This window comes from Ceratotherium simum, chromosome 4, assembly GCF_057802395.1.
Source record: "Ceratotherium simum simum isolate JZ-2026a chromosome 4, ASM5780239v1, whole genome shotgun sequence".
Taxonomy (NCBI): domain Eukaryota; kingdom Metazoa; phylum Chordata; class Mammalia; order Perissodactyla; family Rhinocerotidae; genus Ceratotherium; species Ceratotherium simum.
In genome coordinates this window covers 92517436-92536747 of record NC_141903.1, presented here as the reverse complement: position 1 = coordinate 92536747, position 19312 = coordinate 92517436, and positions in this window count along the sequence as shown.

Here is a 19312-nt window from a genome sequence, read left to right as displayed (position 1 = left end):
CTAAGATTGACATGTGATTTTCACTGAATCCTTACGCAGGGGCAGAAGAGAACACCTACACCAGCCACAAGCATAGGAACCTGGAGACGGCGACTGATCAACCAGCCAAGCAAACCCCTGCTCTCCATGATTAGTAGAGGCTGAGTCATGCGGCTACAGGCCTGTTTATATGCAGCAGTCTGAAAATAGGCTGGACCGAAAAATGAGGGAAGAAGGAGGAAATCACACTCCCAAGTTGTTCTTACTAATTTCCTCCCTGGGACCTTGGGCACAGGGGGATCTACTATCAAAGAAGTACCACGTTATCCTGGGGGGACGTAGTGGATGAAGATTGTGTGCACATGTGTGTATCTCACGGCCTTAACAGTGCATGCATCACCATGGCTAGCTATAAACAAAACTCCTCATAGAAATTCCATCAGAGAAAAGGTTCAGAGAGAAACAGCTGCGTTTGGTGACAGAAAATAAGTAAAAACCCCACCAGGGTAAACTTCTTGTCACATCCAAATTGCTTGGCAGCAAATATAACAGGTTTGAAATAACCAACTTGGTAAAATCACTTGACAGAAGCTACAGTCTATGAGGCAGAATTTGGGCCTGTTGTCTGAGTAACACATTTATCACATAAAAGAGCATTCTTGATTGACCCTCATAAGGGAGAGGAAGACCCGGACCTCTCCTTCACCTCAGCCTTTACCACGGGCCCCTCTCTCGAGGCCCTGCAACCTGGGGCGTGCCGTGGTGACTGAAATGCTGAGGTGGGAGAAGTCGGAAGACTTGAAGGGGGATTGCTACTGGGGCAGAACAAAGAATGGGGCCTGCTCGGCTCTCATTTTCCACAGGGTGAAGCAGTTACATCATTTATATAATTTTTTTTTTTTTTTTAAACAAGTGACATTTTGTGAATGGAGACCAAAGGAAAATGCTTAGTATAAGATAATTTATTTACAAGATTTTAAACATGTCAATAAAGCTCTAATCCAGGATATAGAAGATGCTTCCCCAAAATCATTTGAAATTGGTGCTGCTTAATTGTTGAAGAAATACTGGTAAAAAATTTCAAACATTTCAGAAGCACAGAAAGAAAAAATCAGAATTCCCTTCCCCACTTCCTACACCTCCTCCTCCCCCAAAGCAACCGCTGTGAAGTGTGGTCTGTATCCTCTCAGATTTTTTCTAACCACATGCAAACTTACATGAAATAGATAACACAGTACTAACACATAGCATCCGGCGTAGATTTTTCAAAACCAGGATTGTACTAGACACATTATTCTGCATATTGTATTCTTTGCTCTCTAGACACTGTACTTAGAGCCACCCCATGCTGTTTCTTTTGTGTGTGTGTGTGTGTGTGAGGAAGATTAGCTCTGAGCTAACATCTGTGGCCACTCCTCGTCTTTTTGCTGAGAGTGATTGTCCCTGGGCTAACATCCGTGCCCATCTTTCTTCACTTTATATGGGAGGCCGCCACAGCATGGCTTGACAAGCAGTGAGTATGTCTGCGCCAGGGATCTGAACCTGTGAACTCCAGGTCACTGAAGAGGAGCGAGCGAACTCAACTGCTACGCCACTGGGCTGGCCCCATCTCATGCTCTTTAATGCATGCATCATTATTTTACCAGTGTCCTATTGGTGAACATTTAGAAAGTTACTTTCAAATAAGAAGTTGTCTATGTAAGGGTAGAATGTACTGATGCTGTGGTAGGATTTTTATCCAAATGCTTTTAAACTACTATGGAGATGGGCTGAGAACTGTTTGGATTTACAGAAAACTGAATCCCCAAGACATTAAGGAGTTCGTCCAAGGTTCCAGGATGCTGAGCCGTCTGCCTGCTTCTCAGCCTGGAGTCTGAAAGGGTGCTGAGTGGGGGAAGAAGCTTTTAGTGGAGAAATAATACAAGGAAAGGGGGCAGGGAAGTGACACAACGGGCGAGGGAAGAAGGAAGGACGAAGGGAGTCGGTGACCTTGCCAGGCCCTGAAGAGAAGAGGGAGGCCACGGCGGGACCGAGGAACTGTGTGGCCATCCTTGGAATGCAGGAGATCCTGGAGCCAGTTTTTCAAAGGATATTTTGTTGCCAAAATAAAACTTAAGGGAGAAGCCAGAAAGTGTTCACATAGGAAGGATATTGTGAAACTTTGATTAAGTCCTGGCAGATGACTCAAAGAAAGTTGCCATGACTCAGATTGGAATAAAAAGCATGATGCAAGCCTTATGAGGGAATGATTTTTCACGTCGTTATTTTGAGCATTAAGCATGCCTGTGATGAAGGTTACAGAAATGATGTATGTTGCCTCCAGGCAAAATTGCAAAGGAGGTACACCCTTGTCTGGGTCCCCACTTTCCCATCCTCAGCTTTCTCCCCCCTTGGAGGGTGGCCCCTGCTCTCTACCACCCTGAGTCAAGTGGGCAGCACTATAATTTCTATGGTGGAGGGACTTAGGGGCAGCAATTTGAGTGGAAGGAGGGGCTACAGGACTAGCCTTAAAGTTACATCAATAGAGCAAGCAAACAATTTTTTGCTTCAAGTATATTATAAAGCAAGAAAAATAGCAAAGTTTCCAAAAGACATTTTTATTTATACTTTACACAGTATTAAGAGAAAGTTAATTATTCACCTCAAACAATATTTCTCTTCCTTTATATGGGGTGGCTTGAGGGAGAGGAGGAAGGCCATGCTCTCCTTCCTCTGGACTGCCGGCCACGGCCCTCATGTTCTCTCTGCTTCCTTCCTGTCAAAACTCCTCTGAGGACAGGTTAGGGCGAGCTCGGATGAGGGACTTCTGGATCAGAGGCTCGGCTGTCACGTGGCTGGGCTGTCTGCATTTTGTCAGGGAACGAAACGCAAGCCAAAGGATCGCTCTGTCTGGGATGCAATGGTAGTCGGTGGAGTGAATCTTCTGGAGAGAAGTGGCTCTTCTCAGGCTCCTGAAGTTTGTCCACCTCTCTGCCCGCTCCTGAGGCCAAAGAAGAGTCAAGGGACTTAGTCAATGCTTTTCAGTTGGGAATGCCATTAGTCAAGTAAAGAAAACACTGGATAGATTCCTGAGTATGTCAGGGTATGTAAATGAAGAGATTCTCTTCATTGCGAGGGAAATGTGCTATTCTAAATACATTGGGCCAGGAGCTCTGGAGAAGTGCTCTGCAGGGCTGGAAACAAGGCCTGCCCTCAGGACGTTTACAAGAGGACGTTCAAATGGGGGTTCCAGCCTGGCTGTTGATGTGCTGGAACTTCATTTCCACTCCCTCTCCTAAAGGGAAGTGTATCATCAGGGATCATTTGCATGAAATACAAACCACTCTAGATATTTTCATCAGAATGAGCTTTATTTCAAGGAATTTGGTGCTTAGAAAATTCAGAAGGGCTGGAGGAGTAGATTTCAGGCCAGGCCTATAGAAATGACTTTCAGAATAGGACCACTGAATGGGCCCCCAGGGGAGCTGCTGCTCTGGCCACCACCCAGAGGGGAGGAGTCAAGAGACCACCATGGAACTTGAGCACTGTTGATGTCCAGATCATACCGCCAGAGCTGTGACCCAGAGGTGAGGAAGCCTCTGCCATCACTGATGCAACTGCTCCTTAATGTCCATGAGGATAACGGTTGGACGTGGATCATGGATGCAGAAAAGTACTATCTCCATTTCCACAGCTTGCATGCAGTGGGAAGATCCCTCTCCCCACCTCTCTTCTCCATTCTGCCTTTCAAATCTTGTTCAAGTGCCATCCTTCGGCAGAACCTATTCTGCATCCAGAACCCTAACTGCAAGGGAATCTGGAAATGATGATTTTCAATTTCACAGCACAGGAAAACACACCAGAAAAGAGGCTGGAATTGATGCTAGGGACCAATTCACCACATCTGTTATAGAGTGAGGACTGGAGGGAGCGTTGGGGGTGATTCCCGCTTCCCTCAGCTCACCAGAGAAGGGCTTCAGGGACACTACTCAGAAAGCTATAAATATGTCCTCTGCAGTTTAGGAGGGAGGAGGGGATGCATTCCAACCCCTGCCTGGGAAACTAAAAATGAGAGCTGTTCTGACAGCAGGAGCAAAGGGGATTTGGGTGCTGCATTGTGACTGGCCTGGTTTCTCAGAGTTTGGGATTCAGAAGGAGGAAAGTCAAAGGAAGCATGCGGGTTTGCAGTGGACACAATGGCCCACCCTCAAGAGACAGCTGGTGTGGAAACACGCGTGTCTGTGCAAGGGGGGCCTCGGAAGGGGAGAAGGGACTTCACCAGGAAGGAGTGGGAGGTCAGCCCCAGAATTCTTAGGGGCTGAGGAAAGAGCGACAGCGTGGAGCAGGAGGACAGCATAGCAACCGTACAAAGAAGGCCTCTCAAGAGCTGACAAACATTCCCCCTAAGAAAAGGAATCGGGTTATACTCTGCCCGGCCTGGGAGTGTGCTAAAAGCTCATGCCAGCTTCAGACAAGTACAAATGGTCCTGCTCCCTTGAGTTTCCTCTCTCCCTCTATTCGTGGGACATAAACTGGGTACAAGAGGGGAAGAGGAGAAGATGCAAGGTGATGAAAGTGAGTGCCATGGATTGAATTGTGTCCCCACCAAATTCAAATATTGAAGCCCCAACCCCCAATGTAGCTGAACTGGGGATAGGGCTTTGAAAGTAACTAAGGTTAAATGAGGTCATGAGGGTGGAGCCCTCATTCCAATAGGATTAGTGCCCTTATAAGAAGACAGTAGAGAGATCTCTCTCTGCCTTGTGAGGACACAGCAAGAAAGCTGTTGTCTGCAAGCCGGGCAGAAGTCCTCGCTGGGAACTGAACTGGCCAGTGCTGGAGCTTGGGCCTCCCAGCCCACAGAACCGTCAGAAACAAATGTCTGTTGTTGGAACCGTCAGGTCTGTGGTGTTCCGTTACGGCAGCCTGAGCCGACCGACACAGTGAGAAAGCAACCAAGCCCTCCTCTGTCTCGGAACTCACAGCAGGAGGGAGGGAGGGCTCAGTTCTAAACCAAGCTCAGAGTTGCAAGGATTATATGAAGCTGGATATTTTGCTGACTGATATTTTGGACTGAATGGAGACCACTGTTACTTTTTATTCCCAGAGAGTGAGCAGAGACATCATGGGATTGTTTCAGATTCCTTCCAGGAACTGGAGAAGAGCTAGCCCAGGGTGGATTTAAGAAGATGATGGGGACAGGAGAGAAAACTGCTTGAGGAGTCCGTCTTGAGAATCATCCTTGTTCAACACACTGATGATAAATGAGCCTCCGAAACCAATACATCACATTTCATAGCAGAGATAACCCACATATCCTTAAGGAGATGGAATGACTCCAAGCCCCTTAGAAATGACTGTATCTGGCTGAGTGTGCCAGTGAGAACTGGATCTGCTCGGCCTGGAAACAAAGAGCAGAGTGGGAGAGGAGGCTGAGGTTGGTGACACCTATGCAAGTTCTGCCCCGGGGGTGGGACTCTTGGCCCAATAGCCTGAAATGTTTCCATTTCCATGGCAAACTGTCCCTCTGGTGGGTGAGAGGGCACCCACCTCTCTTAGCGGAGAGATGCTCCTTAGGATTGAGTAATTGCCCATGTTGTGATAACATCCTCACCTTTGGGTAAATTGGCTCCCCAGTAACAAGTTGAGAGAGAGAGAGAATAGAGAGAGAAAGAGGGGTGGATATTAAGACTATTTCAGCTTTACACTTTTATTTCTCACTGGAAATGAACACAGTGGACTCACTGGTAATTCTGATTATACTTAAACTTCCCACGGCTGGGGGTGAGAGGTGGATGCACCACTTTGCTAATACAAGTCTGCTAGTCTTCTGGATGACTTGACAATTCACAGTAACTTCATGGGTTGGCATTCTGGTTTGTGTTTATCAGTCCCTGTGAGCTTGGTGAAGGTGAGTCTGCCCCTGGGGAGGAGTCCCTTCTCGTGTCTGCCAAATTTCAACCAATCATCAAGCAATGGACTGATAAGATTTCTACTTTTAAAACTGATACCCAAGTCTTAGTAAACTATCAAGGTAAATACTTTATTGTGAGTCTGTTGGCAACTAGCTGGAAGTAATTCTGGAGACATGCGTTATCAGAAGCCTTTCCATTTCCAAACGCACCAATGGCCCATATAGACAGAGGGAGAGTTCAAGTTTGTGAGCACTCCAGGAACCCACGCAGGGCATAGCATTTAAGTTGGAGTTAGTTAATGCCCCACAACTTAATTTCCTCCATTGTTCATGGCTATTTGTTGTTGCTTAAAATGTTTGCCAAGCACAGGGTCATACGACTTCTTACCTTCACATATTAAAGCATATTTGGTAATGATGGGTCCACAGCCACAGGTGTGCAATACAGAGCCCAGTTATGACCTGTGTGGAAATAAAAATTGTGTCAGGAGCCTGACAGGGAAGTGTAATTTCATTCCTGTTACTGAAAGCCCGGACAGGGAGGTTCTGTCCATCAGCCACTTCTAGTCTGGTTTCTTCAGCTGCTCTGGCCCTTTGCCCAAGCGGGACAATTCTCATTACTAAAACAGCAGAGCCCTGAAGAGGCGATGTGAAATTTAATGGGTGAGAACACACAGTGAACGTTCTTGACCTTCTACCAACATGAAACCACAGTAGGTCAACGCTCTCTTTGCAGGAGGGGGCCCAATCTGATAGGCAACAGAAGACCCAGATTTTGATGAAAAAAGTTGACCCTGATAAAGGCACCATAAGTGGCCTCTTGTCACCACTTGTCTTTAAATCTTTTAATTGACTGAGCAAAGTGAAACTGTTACTGCCCAAAAAGGGGGTTCGTCTGCCTGTCGCAAGACATGCCAATAGTCAAGAGGCAAGGTGGTAGGAGGAAAAGGACTTTTTATTACAGCTTGCTAGCAAGAGGGAAGATGGCCGACTCATGTCCAAAAGAACCATCCTAAGGGGGCACAAAATCTTACAGCAATTATATAACCCAGTGGTGGGTTATAGGGGAGGGGGTTAGGAATGTCGACCTTCTGGTGTTACAGACTGGGAGTGTCACACAAGATCTTTCAGTTTTCATTGATGATGGCTATCAGCATAGACTCTCTGTTTGGGGATCATCACATTGCTAAGGAACTCAAAAGAACAAAGTTGTCATCTTATTGCAGCTAGGTGGTGTATGTACAAGCAGGGGTCATAAAATCTACAGAGCAGTTAGACCTCCTGGAGGGTGCAGATCCATCTGGGTTAGTTTGTCAGAGGTCATTCAACGTTACAATAGGGCTTCTTTTCTACAACATGGCTTCCCTCATGCCAACCTCGTCTTGAGCCCGTATCAAAACCATTCTTTCAGGTTTAAGAGTGAGCATTTCAAACGTGTCTGTTTACACAGTGTTAGATTTTGAAGATGTTGACCAACATGAACAAACTTTGGTATACTCACTAAAGGAAATCAACATACACTTTAAAGTCTACTTGTGGTTTATGTCACTCAGTTGCCAAGCATGTAAATGGCACCAAGGGACAATGTAGTGTGTTTGGACCCTCTCTGCTACATGATGCCAGAGTTTTCTCAGAAAACAATAAATGCATGACCAAGTAGGATGGGCTCATGTGTTCAAAAGTCAATAAAGCTAAAGATAACTTAGCAAAATTGAAATAAAAAACAATTCTCTAATTACATGCCATAAAATTTACCCATTGCAAGTGTTCAGTTATTTTTAACCAATTGGCAGTGGTGCAACCATCACCACACTCAGTTTTGGAACTTTTCCATTGCCCCGAAAAGTTCTTTTATGCCACTTGCAGTAAATCTCCACCCCACCCTCAGCCTCAGGCACTAATCTAATTTCTGTCTCTATAGATTTCACATAAATGGGGTACAGTGTATACTCTTTTGTACATCTGGTTTCTTTCAGTTGGCATAATGTTTGACTATTATGAATAATACTGTGATGAACATTCTGTAAAAGTCTGTTTAGTTGTTTGGTTTTATTTCTCCTGGGTAGATACTTCAGAGTATAATTGCTGGGTTATATGGTAAGTTTATGTTTAACTTTTTAAGAAACTACCAAACCATTTTCCAAAGTGGCTGTCCCATTTTACATCCCCATCAGCAATGTATAAAGGTTCCCATTTCTCCATATCCTCTTCAACACCCCATTTTAGCCATTCTAGTGAGTGTAAAAAGGTAATTTGTTTTAATTTGCATTTCTCTGGTGAGTAATGACATGAAGCACATTTTCATATGCTTTTAAAATATTTCTATATCTTCTTTGGTGAAATATCTATTTAAATATTTTGCTCAATTTTTAATTGGGTTATTTGTCTACTTATTGAGTTGTAAGAGTTTTTTTTATATTCTGGACACAAATCCTTTGTTAGATACACGATTTGCAAATATTTTCTCCCAGTCTGTGACTTGCTTTTTCATTTTCTTAAGTGGAGTCTTTTGAAGCACAAATGGTTTTAATTTTGATGAAGTCCATTTTTTTTATGGAGTGTGTTTTGGTGTGACTGACATTTTTTGGTTCTACCATAACTGGTTCATGGGAACATGCATTCTCTTCTGTCCCCTTAGCTAAATCCCTAAAGCTGTCCCAAAGTATTCTACTGCAGCAAAACAGCGGCCAGGAAGGTTTCAGATAGGACAATCTTGAACAGATTGTTTTGAGAATGAGGGAAAATGAGCTGCATTGAATAAAGGGGACAAAAATCCTGAAAGATACTGTTAGAGAAATGCTGCAGTAAACTTCAGACTAAATTAATATCAACAAGAGAGCGGAAGAGCCGGAGGGAAGAACTGGTGAAAAATTGACGCTATTGATTCTTTCTGAGGATAATAGAACAAAGCAGAGGCCTCTGGGGGCCCTTGGTTCCAGGCGGCCGGGGAGGGACCAGGGCAGTTTTCTTCTCTATCATCCTCTTGTCTCTCTTCTGGTGAGAGGGACTGAGTGGGTTAGTAGAGTGTGAAAGAGAGGAGGCAAAACCGAGCACGCAGGCAGTAAGACACAAAGAAAGAAAGGACAGGGAGAAGTCGGAGTTAGAAGCTTGGCATGGGATCCCAGCTCTGCCCCCCACTAGCTGAGTTGCCTCGGGACACGTGGTCTCAGCCTTTGTTCTTCCCCTTTAGAATGGGCACAAATATTCCACTCCACGGGGTTGCCAGGATCAGGTGGGGGGTGCTCATGAATGTGCCTGCTGCACAGTAGACCCCAGGAGACGCCACCCCAGAACCCGGGAAAGTTCTGGGGCAAAACATGTGCAGGTGTGGCAGGAGTGTGCTGACATTAGTTTCCGAGGAGCCGAGGCTGAAGCCAAGCCCTCATGGCAGACTCTACATTCCCACTGTCACTCTAACAGGACGCCGGACTAAGAGGAAGAATCCCAGTCCTCAGCGGTGGAATCGGGGAGCGGACCATAGGAAGGACTCTCTAGAGAAAGAAATCTCACAGTTTGTTTGTTTTTCTCTTGAGTTACTAGAGGTATGGGAGATCTTAGACTCTAGTTGAAAGATAAATGATACAGAGGACAAATGGGCGAGGAAGAGATTAGCTGTAATCTAAGCACTGTCATTAAAAAAGGAAAAAGCGGAAGAATGTTTCTGTCGGTCAGAGGCAGGGGTTGGGTGGACAGGCTGCGAGACCGTTTCTTGCTTATGACCCCACCAGAGGACAAGCTTTCACAGAAGAAACACTGTGCTTGCCGGGAGGAGAGTGTTCAGAAGAGACGTTAAGGTGGTTGATAAGATGGGGAGTTGCCAAAAAATTCCCTTAAGAGGGAAGGTATTTTGATGAAGTGAGAAAGCAGAAATAAAGACTTCCTACCTTAAGACACATGCCAGAACTTAAACACTCACATGTGGAAAACCCTGAGGACAAGCTTAATTCTGTAGATAGAATCTCCCTTATATAGGACTTCAGAAAAAGTCGCTATTTTGGAATGTGATGCTGGGAACAAGTAACTTGCAGATCACAATGTTAGCGGAATTAAATTTGGAAAGGCCTGGAGATCGGCAAACAGATTATGAGAATCGGAAGCAGCTGAGAGACAGATGAGTTAAAGGGCCTGGACCCTCACCTGGGCTCGGAGGAATACCATGACCCACACGGGTCACCATCAAATAGGTTGTCATTGAAAAGAGTATTTCCAGAGACTGGCAATTTGCCTCATTCTCTAGGCCTGCAAATCTGGTCGCCAGCGCCCAGCAGCTCAGATCCACCAGGCAGAGTTAGTTGTGGTATATAACGGCTGTGAATGAGATTTAAAATACGTGCTTTGATACTAGAATGTGATGTTCTATAAAAAGATAACTACTAAAATAACTAGTCATCACACCTGTGCTGACTATTTCCCGTTCTTCCCTCTGTAGCCTTTCTCCGCCCGCCACTGCTCTGCTCTCAGCCTGGAAGGCTGCCCTATTCGGGCAGCATCACGGGACTCTCTAGTTCCGTGCTGGGACCCTGGCAAATGCCACACCTTAGTGCAGGCATTAGGAAAGAAACGTATTTATTAATTGTATTAACCTCGGGAGAACGGAAGCTTTGTCTGGGGGGGGAGGTGTATGTGTGTGTGTGTTTATTTACAATAGCAACGTGCTAATTTTGAGAAATTTCTGAGTATACCAAATTATACAGAGGGAACATTAAGAGCCACCTTTTCCTTTTCAATCAGAAGTTCGTAAAGGGACATCAGAATAACTTACCCAGTTTTATTTCATAATCATCTAAACCCTCTCTGCACAGCCTCCCTGGTGTGGTGCTCACAGACGGGTGGCGATGCGCTCACAGGGGAGACCCAAGCTACAGGAGGCCGACTCTAACCAACACTCTCGCTCTGAGGTTCACAGCCGCTCACTCTCTCTGCTCCCTCTTCTTCCCAATGAATAACATTTAGTGATGAAAATCTGGAGGATCATAATCTCAGAGGAGTTTAAAAAGCATGAGGTAGGAATCCTTCTCCCTTCTGAACAATGTAAAAGTATTTTCGAATAAAAGAAATATTTTTCATTACAAAAATAGTACATTATTATTATAAAAACTTTAAGCAAAAATAGGTAAAATAAAATATAAAAATGCCCCATTTCCCTCTCAATCTTTACCCCAAAACCACCCCAATCCAATATTCAGGGGTAACCATTGCTGAAACATACTTTAAAAAGGCCTGAATAAGCAGAAAAAATTTTCTTCAGATATTTTTAAGATATGAAAAAAAAAGTCAGAGAAAGAGAAGTAATCTATATCTTGCCCTTTTTAGACCGGCAGAAAAGGATACCACCAACACAAATTGGATTTGAGGTTAGAAAGAATCTTATAAAGAAGATAGTAGAAAGAATAAGAGACAAGGGAAAAAGAAAAAAATTCGGAGAGAAAAGTGGACCCATAGAGAGGAATTCAGTTTGTTGGGGGGAAATTAAGAGGACATTCAATATTACCAAGTTTTAAGAATTGAAACTTCCAGAGAGAAGTGGAGGGAGAGTGTGGTTCACGCAGCATGGGAAACGGCTCACTCAAGGATGTGCAGGGTGTCAGCGGGATGGTGACAGGGCCCCCGCAGCTGCCAGTGCAATGAAGAGAGTTGGGACGTTTGCTCGATGCTCAATTTCAAGCCCTCAGGCACATTTAGCATAGAGGCAAAGGAATGGTGGGGTGAACTAAAAACCGTTGGCAATAAGGGGATGGTAAGCAGACACGAGAAAGCATGATGCAAGAAGAGGGACATTAATGACCCCAATAGCACATTGCTGTTTTTCTAATAATTGAAGATGATGACTGTAATTAGAGGGTGCGGCTAAGACAACACAGACCAGTGCTGTCTACCCAGCGGGGCATGTGTGAAGTCTTCCCATGTTTGGTTTATGGCTACAGCTGTTTGCACAGCCTATTACTGATTTGTAACCAGGCTTCTCAGAATTTCTTTTTTTCTGTCAAAAACAGCCGCATAATTTTGGAGATCATTGTGCTGGGGTTAGAAAGTTAAAGGCATTTTGCATGAGAAAACATTTGAAAATGAGATCCTGCACTAGCTTTCGCAGGACTAATTATGGGCTTGAGCCCATTTAGGAAAGAGAGAAAAATCCTCCTTAAGGGGAAGTGGGAAGAAAAATGAGGAACAAAACTGTAAGAAAGAGGTAGGCTAGAGATGTTTATGTTCAGTAACTTTGTGTTATCGGTTTCTGAGTGTGGCGTGAAAAAATTAATGGGCGATGATTGAATAGGAAGTGGTTAAGCGGAGAGAAGAGAATGAATTCTCCAAAATAGGGTGAAGTTATTTTTGTTATTGTTGTCGTTAAGCAGTTATTATTTGTTGAACCAGGGTTTTTTTTAATGTATAGGAATTAAGAAGATAAAAGAGTTGATATCTAGGGAGACATAACACTTGTTTTGTTATTTATTTTTTTAAACTACTTTTATAGCACTTTTTCCACTAGAATATGTTGATCATTAGGTTAAAATCTGGCTTTGAAAAGTCAGCAACCAGTATTTCCCCTAATTATCCCGTAGACAGAGGCCCAAGTGTGGAGCCTCAAGACCGGAAGGAGGACCCTAGAGCCAGCATTTCTTCAAGCAGACAGATCCCGTCAGTGCGTGGCAGAGGGAGTGTTCACCAGAAAGTGGCAGACAGGCTGGCTGTTTCCACCTCCAGCCCTGGGGAGCTGTTGGAACCCAGACTATCAAAATGGCAACGTTAAATTGAACAGCACTTGGCAAATCACATGCTTATTAGCTGTATGCTAAACAACAAAAACAAAAAACCCTACTTGCATTTCAGTCCACTGACCATCAAGAGCCCCTGTTACGGTTAGAATTCTCTCGATTGCGGGGAACAGTGTGGTCACCTGCTAATGCAAGAGAAAGACCCACGTGCTGACACATGGCCACAGGGAGGCTGAGGCCCAAGGCAGCTTTAGGTGCCGGCTACATTCTCTCCTCTCCTCTTCTTGGCAACTTGCTTCTTTCCTTTATCTGCTCAGCTGGTCCAAATGGCTTCCTCTGGACACCCTACCTTCTCTCCGGATCTGTTCGCATTTGCGTGTGCTGCATCTTCACCCTGGACTGTCCCCTCCTCTTCTTAGCCCGCTGCACCGTGTCTGCACCTTCCCAGCCTTTTCTGGGTGGCTGCCCTCGATCCCCCAAGGCTGGGACAAGTGTCCCACCTGTGAGTTTCCAGGTTCGCCGGTGCTAACTATGCCATCTTAGGTCTTTCCTCTCTGTATGGTAACTGCCGGACCACTTGCGCCTCTCTACCCCTTGAAGGCAGGGACTGTCCCTTGTGCTCCCAGAGCTTTCCACAGAGCATGGAAACGTCTGTGAATGATGTGCCCTGGGCTGTGTAGTGCTCCTCTGACCAGGAGCTCAATAAACACTTATTGAATGGGCGAATGAGTGAATAATTGAATCTATTGCTCACACTTCTGGACTGTACATAAATTGTTCGCATTGTCACAGCACATAGTCTTCCCATCTCTGTCTTCCTCATCATGGCATGTATCAGATTTACTTGGGTCTGGTGTTGAAGTCCAGAATTTTATAGTACAAATCAGTACAGGTCCAGCACTAAGCAAAATTGTACCAAGACTGATAGAGAAGGACACTGACTCACATCTTGTCTTGGATTCCCTGCCTGAGAAGTCCAGCCTGAAAGAAACAGCACACCTGCAGGGAGAGGGCTCAAGATGAGTGGCTTTATCCACATCCAGGAGACAAGGTCTACTTTGGATATCAAATGACTGAACTGGTTGTTACTCCTCTTGAGAGCTTCCATTCCCCACTGGAGAAATTCATAGTGTGTAAAGAGAATAATGGCTTGTGATTTAGATTTTTATGATCTTGTGTTCGTCCTCTCACCAGGCTCATAAACTCTTGTTTTGGGTCCTTAGCTGACTGCAGAAATTGGTTTTAATGTTTCTGATTTGATTTCCTCAGGGCCTGTGAACACCACAAATTAGCCAGGTCTACAATGTAAAATGGTCTATTTACAGTTACCATCTCCTCCAGGAGTCCGTTACTGCCCACATTAATCTAGACTCATGCCCACCTGTAAAAGGAGGGTGAAAAGTGGGTTGGGACCCCGAAGAATTTCCCAGTCTAGTGTAGGTAATCCTATGCGAGCTCTTTTCCATAAACACCACTTCTAACTACTGAGTTACAGGTGTCGTATTCCCAGTGGGGCTTATTGTGAATTCTTGGGATATCAACATCAAGAGAATCATGTTCTGCTTCTAATTGGAAGCAGAAGGAGAACATTTCTTTGATGAGAGAGTGGGGTTTCCCTCCCAGAGCTCACGGGGAAATTCTTGGCTCACTTGATTTTGTTACCACAGCCACGGAGCTCAGCGTGTCCTTAGGTACAAGAAACCCATTCCCAGTTGTCACACTCTGTACCGCCTCAGGGATTAATCTCTCTCTTGGATAGTTTCATTGTCCTTGTCCATAGTTATGTTTTTCTCTCAAGCATCTTTTATCAAAGTAAATAAGTACAAAAAAATCTCCATGGTAGCCTGAGGGGCATTCCTTACCCATGAGCAGAAGAGGAGTTTCCAAGAAGTAGATGAGGTGCTGAGATGGGAGGGTCAGGGAGAGAATCAGGTCAGTCCCCATTAAAAATGACCCCTTCAGCAGCGAGACTACTGTAGATAACTGCAGGGAATTTCACTTTTGTTATGGAAGCCGTGAGGATGTCCACTAAATATTTTGTTTCATTAGTCTCAACTCCAGCTTTGGGTTTCTGGGACATTCTGGAGTACGCAGAAGCTGAAAGGAGGTGGCTTACAAGTAAATTATTTCCTTCTGCAGTATAAATAACCCCGCTGGTGGTGCATTGGCTGATGGCCATGCCGACTCATAAAGGTCCAAGCCAAGATTTGGTCTTTCCTGGGTTAAGATTTTTCCAGAACCATGTTTAGGAGCAACTGCATCCTTCCCTTATTAAGGCTTGAGCTATAGCAGAAGGAATGGAAAAGAGGAAGCTAGTCTGTCAGCAGGGTCACCAATGTTCCACTCCAGAAAGCCAACTGGCACTTGGTCAGCCACTCAGAGTTGAAAGGCCACAGGACACCTGGAGCAGGTGCTTCCTTCCTTCCCTGTGGGTACAGGAGCCGCACACTCGGACAGTATGGCATGGGGACTGGCCAGTCAGCCTCCCAAATTCCCCTGCAGATCATACTTCAGGCATCAGGTGGTGCCAAGGATAGTTTTTCTAGACAAAAATATCTGCCCCACTTTCCAGTCTCTGATGCCTAAAATACCACCTGTGAAGATTTGTATCTTTGTATCGAAGAACTGAGTTCACGAGGCAGAGGTCTGGGATCGTGTCACCGTGTCACTGCGGTAAGTCACTTCACCTATTTGACCCCAGTTTCTCATCTGTAAAATCTGATCAATAATGCCATCCTTCAGGTTGTTGTGAGGATTAAATGAGATACTGGCTGCTTTCAAACTTTGGTTTGTTAACTTATCTTGTAAATGCAAAGAGTTGTACCCATATAAGAAATTGCTGTTATCATGCCGGGCCCTCCTGGAAGGGCTAACATTTTGAGCGGCAATCGGCCTATTACGCGGCAGGAAAGGGACAGGGTGAAGGACACTGACATGCACTGAGTATCTGATATGGTCTAGGCCCAGGACACACATTACATTACTTAATTATATGAGGCAGGCCTTAGTAGCCCCGTTTACAGATGAGGAAATTGAAGCTGAGAGAAGTGAAGATTCTTGTTCAGCATCAAACAACAGGCTCTGTGAACCTGCTCTACTTGCCTCCACAGCCCAAGCTCTTCCCGCTACACTCGAGTTCCTTCGTTGATGGATATTGATCCTAAGTGACCACAAGCACAGACCGGGCTTTAGAAGAGGAAATATACAAACAAGGCAACCTCAAAGGGTGGTTTCCAGATCAGCATCTTTAGCATCACCCTGGGAACTTGTCAGAAATGTAAACCTTGGGCCCCATCCCAGACTTCTAGATCAGAAACTCTGGGGCCCAGAAATCTGGGTTTTAACAAGCTCTGCAGGGGATTCTGATGCAGACTCACGTCTGACAACCTCTACTACAGACCCGAGACACTGAGTGTGAGTGTGAGTGTGAGTGTGCGTCTGTGTTGTGGGAGGAGCCTGGGAGGGTGGAGGGGAGGGGCAGCGGGAGGCACCATGAGGAGGGGGAGGAAACTGAAAGTAGAGGTGGAGATATCGTGCTCAGCCCCCCTCCCCATCTCACCCTTGTCTCAGTCTCACTAGGAGGCCCGGATGGGGCTGTAGCCCACACACTCCAAGCCAAGGCATGAAAGGGCCTCAGGAGAGTCTTTCCAAGGATCTGCCAACATCTGGGCCAACCTCTCATTTCACTCAGGTGACTGGAGATCTAGGGCAAGTTCAAGAAAAGTTTCAACCAGATATCAGAACGATCTTCTAACAAATGGGAACAGAAAACATATTAAAAGAACGCTCTCCTTTCCTTTCTTCTCTGGGCTGCCTTCCCGCATCCTCCACCAACAAACACTGTGGGGCCGTCATTGGAACCGTGACGCTCCCTTTCAAAGTGAAAAAATATCCCCTCCAAAATTTTGTTGAGATTCAAAAAAGAGTGAGTGGAAATCAATAACCTAGTGGCAGGAGGCTTAAAAGAGAATCAGAAAATAAATATCCTTAGGCATGGAATGGCTAAAATGCAATTTTTGAACCAACTGTGTTAGGTCATGAGCGTGAATTAACCGTAAGCATATAATAGAATTTAAGAAATGACTAAATGTGGCAGAAGTGGACTCTTTCATTTAATTTCTTAATATTTTTAAAATGTGGTTTTTGAACAAGCAAATATATTCACATGGTTCCAAATTTAAAAATTCAAAAGGGCCCACAAGGGAAAGTCTGTTTCCTACCCTGTCCTCCCACCGCCCAGCTCCCCGGCCACAGGCCACCAAGGTCATCAGTTTATCAAAAATCTTTCTAAGATAGTTTAAACATTTGAACATTTTTACATGAATTTCAGGAAAATATACAGTCTTCTGCATCTCATTTTTAAAAACCTAATAACATACCTTTTAAATTGTTAAAAATGTGATATTTTGGAGGCTGGCCCCATGGCCTAGTGGTTAAGTTCGGCACCGTCTGCTTTGGTAGCCCAGCCATGGACCTACACCACTCATCAGCCTTGCTGTGGCGGCGACCCACATACAAAATAGAGGAAGATTGGCACAGATGTTAGCTCGGGGACAATCTTCCTTAGCAAAAAAAATTTTTGTTTTAATATGATATTTTATATAAAAATATGAGCCAGAATTATCAGTGTGCCTTCCAAAAGAGTATTCCCCAAATAAAGGGAATTTCAACATGACTTGCCCTTCTATGAACGGTGCTGCAGTTGGAGATCCACCATGTTGGACTCTGTCCTGCCATCGTGGCCTCCTGCTGTCCCAGAGGCAGCAGGACAGGAGCTGGTGGCTCTGTGGACACACCCTGGCTGGGTGTGCCAGGTATCGACTTTCACAGATCCAGAAATGCCCCTAAATGCCCCAGACGAGTCCCTATGTCACCAGGACTTGTTCCAGCTCAAGGGGACTCTCAGAGAAAATTGATAAATGTCCATTTTAAACAAGACTCAAGAGAGTCAAGCGGACTCATGCTGGCTGGTGCGTCCCCTCTCTCCCCAGGGTGCATTTGCGCGGGAAGCAGGGCACCGTCTGGAGCTCCGGCGGAGCAGAGGGAGCGGGAGGCATCAGTGGGCGGTGTTACCACCTCCGTCCCTGAGCTCCTCACAACTGTGGTCAGGAGACTCTTCCTTTTATAGCTATTTTTTTCTTGTGTTGTTATTACTTGTGCTTATCATGTGCAAGCACTTTACTCTTGTTATCGCATCAATTCTCACACAAAGCTGAGGTCTTAGCCGTGTGTTACAGATGAGGAAACTGAGGCTAAGCGTGGATGAACAACCTGCTCCAGGTCACAGAGGACCCCTAACTAGTCCTCTCCACTCTCGCTTTATGGTCTGTGCGCAAATACTCCATTCCACACATTCACTCTTCTCACCGGCCAAAGAAACTTGGGGTCACGGTTCTCTTTATCAATCCCAGTCCTAAGGACACACCTGGTTCTCCAGCCAGCATTCCCGCCTGCACCGGCATCATTGGCTCTTGAATGCTAGAGATGCCGGTGTGAAGGGGCTCCCACCTGGTGCCCTTGTTTGGGGGTAAGAAAAGAGGTATCAACTAAGATTTACAGGTCAGGATGCTTTCCTGAAGACGAAGTGTACCAAACTTGACCCGAGGGTGTCAGGAAACATTTTTAAGGCTCATGTTTATTGAGCACTAACCACATGCCAGGAACTACTCTAATTTTTACACTTATTTAATCATCTCAACAATCCCCTGAGGGAGGGACTATTATTATGCCCTCTTACTGGTGAGAAAACAGTCACAGAGAGATTACGTAACTGGCCCCGATGGCACACAGTTAGTGTAAGCTAAGCACCTCCATTATGTGGTTTTTTAGTTCAATTCAGAGGACAACATATCTGAGTTTTGTGGCACATTGCCATGACTCTTAAGAGCCAACTGTGTTGTTCTAAGGAATGTTCGATGATGTGGTAGTAGTGTCTGTGGAGAAAGAATGAAGGATGAAGGTACCCAAGGAAACTGCTCTGATTGTTAACAGTGTGTTTGTCTCACCCTTGAGGGGGAGACTGAAGGGAGGAGAGTTGACCGGGTATAGACATAAGTCATTTTCAAAACGGATAACTCACTCCATTTAGGGTGTGGTGCTGTTGTGCCCAGAGTAACTTTTCGCTCCCTGTACTGGCGACCCCACCTTTCCACTGGGAAAAGCCCTGCTTAGCAGTCAGCCAAAGACTCTGTCCCCAACCAGCCAGCATGCTCTCTAATGTGTAATAGCCGTCACAAGGGAAACTGGTATGGATGACTCAATATGACCCATTCTGGCCACTAGAAAAATAACCCAACCAAGACTTACAGGCTCTGATTTCTCGGTGTCATTTATCCAAAGAGCAGTATCATCTCATCGATCCTTTAGGAATCCCCCCCAGGGAGGGGATTTCACAGAAGCGCCTAAATGTGTACGATGAGCAGGAATCCAAATTTCACACGGGTGGGACCTGTGTGGAAAGAGGACTCAGGAGGCGTTTCAGAAGGGGGTTGGTCTAGAATGCACGTGGACTGGGCAGGGAAGAGAGAAATGGTCTATCCCGGAGGGAGGTTTAAGATCTGCTCTGAGAGAGGGACTAAGGTTGAGCTGGGGAAAGGAGTCAGGACAGTAGCAGCCTCTTGGGCAGTTGCCACTTTCTGAGAACTGGCCCTTAATGGCAGGCATGGGCCCCCAACTGCCATGTCTGAATCACAGGACCCTATTCTTTCTTAGCAATAGCTGACTGGTC